General features: G+C 56.3%; 1 pseudogene; it reads right to left on the bottom strand.

Moving 5' to 3' along the window:
• Nucleotides 1-403: 403 nt before the first annotated feature.
• On the bottom strand, nucleotides 404-556 carry LOC134486904 (5.8S ribosomal RNA; annotated as a pseudogene).
• Between the last annotated feature and the right edge of the window lie 1,401 nt (nucleotides 557-1,957).

The following is a 1,957-nucleotide window of genomic DNA, read 5'->3' as shown; positions in this document are numbered from 1 at the left end:
CGCACCGACCCAGTGGGAAGGGCCTGCCTCCCACCAGACCGGAGGCACGATGACCGACCCCGGGGACATGGCCCCTCTCGCGCCCAGGCACCCGACCAGCCCACACCGACGCGTCCACATGGTGAGGAGAGCGGGCAAGGACAGGAGCGGGAGCAGCAGAGTGAGCAGGAAGGAGCCATGAGGAGGGTGGCCGGCGCGCGGCGCCAGTGGATGGGGAGGATGAGGCCCGCCCAGAACCACCGGGCGAGGACGACCGCCGGACACCCCCACGTCTGTACTTCGGGAGACAGAGGACCTAGGGGAGAGGCCCTGCGAGCAGAGTCCTAGCCGCGCGACGCGCCCACCCCCCCCCCACCCTCGCAGCGGCAGCGAAACTGCAGGGGGTCGGCAATTGATCCTCAAGTGACTCTCAGACAGGTGTAGTCCAGGGAGGAACCCGGGGCCTCGAGTGTGTTCATAGTGTCCATTATCAATGTGTCCTGCAATTCCCATTAATTCTTGCAGCTAGCTGCGTTCTTCATCGACGCACAAGCCAAGTGATCCACCGCTAAGAGTTGTATCGGGATCTGGGGTGTGAGCAGACTCCTATGGGTGCTAACAAGGGCACAAGCTCCCCCGCCCGCCCCTGCCCCGGAAGAGAGGGGCCAATGGCGAGGCGGTTCCACCTCAGGCCAGCCAGTGGGAAACTAAAGGATACATGTGAAAAGAAAAAAAAGACAGGGTCGGGAACGGAAAGGCGGGACACACAGGACTTGGGACGCTGCGAACCCAGCACCCGGCGGCGTCGGGCAAGGGAGGCGAGGTTGGCGGCAGTGGAGGCGGAGGCGGGCACACGGGCACAAGGAGGTGTGGATGGAGGCAGAGGAGGGAGGGAGGGAGAGAGAACGGAGGAGGTCCCTTGATGGACCAGACCCAACACCCTCCCCGCACCGCTCAGTAACAATCCCCGCTTTTCCCGAAAAGCTCACTTGGCCAGCTGGCTGTGGCACAGGCCACAATGGTGACCAGGACCCGGAGATGCGCCTCCTGGTGAGAGGGAGTGACTCACACAGGCCCAAGAAAGGACCAGACACCCCCTCGGCCTTCTACATTAATGATCCTTCCACCGGTTCACCTACAGAAACCTTGTTACATCTTTTACTTCCTCTAGATAATCAAGTTCGACCATCTTCTCAGCCCTCCAACAGGGCCATGGGCTGATCAGGCCTCACTAAACTATCCAATCAGTAGTAGGGAAGGACGGTTTGTACAAGGGGCAGGGACTTAATCAACGCAAGCTTATGACACACACTGGGAATTCCTCTTTCATGGGGAATAATTGTAATCCCAATCTCCATCATGAATGCGGTTCAATGGGTTACCCACGCCTGCAGGTGTAGGGTAGGCACATGCTGAGCCAGTCAGTGTGGCCTGCATGCAGCCCAGGACATCTAAGGGCATCACAGACCTGTTATTGCTCAATCTCAGGAGGCTGAACGCCACTTGTACAACTAAGAAGTTGGGGGAGGCCGACCTCTCGGGCGTCGCATAACTAGTTAGCATGCCAGAGTCTTCTTCCTTATCAGAATTAACCAGACATATCGCTCCACCAACTAAGAACAGCCATGAACCACCACCCACGGACTCAAGAAAGAGCTATCAATCTGTCAATCCTGTCTGTGTCCGGTCTGGGTGAGGATTCCTGTGTTGAGTCAAATTAAGCTGCAGGCTCCACTCCTGGTGGTGCCTTTCTGTCAATTCCCTTGAGTTTCAGCTTTGCAACCATACTCCCCCGGAACCCAAAGACTTTGGTTTCCCAGAAGATGCTTGACTATCATGGGAATAACGCTGCTGCATCACCAGTTGCCATTTGTTTAGTTATGTACCCCCATTTGTTTTTCTTTTGCTTTCTCCATTTCTCTTTCTTTTTCTTTCACTGGGGGAGGGGATTTTTTTTAATTCACTTTTTAAATATGAT

Source organism: Rattus norvegicus, chromosome 4, assembly GCF_036323735.1.
Source record: "Rattus norvegicus strain BN/NHsdMcwi chromosome 4, GRCr8, whole genome shotgun sequence".
Classification (NCBI taxonomy): Eukaryota; Metazoa; Chordata; class Mammalia; order Rodentia; family Muridae; genus Rattus; species Rattus norvegicus.
Note: the sequence above shows the minus strand (reverse complement) of the source record. Positions and strands in the feature narration are given on the sequence as shown.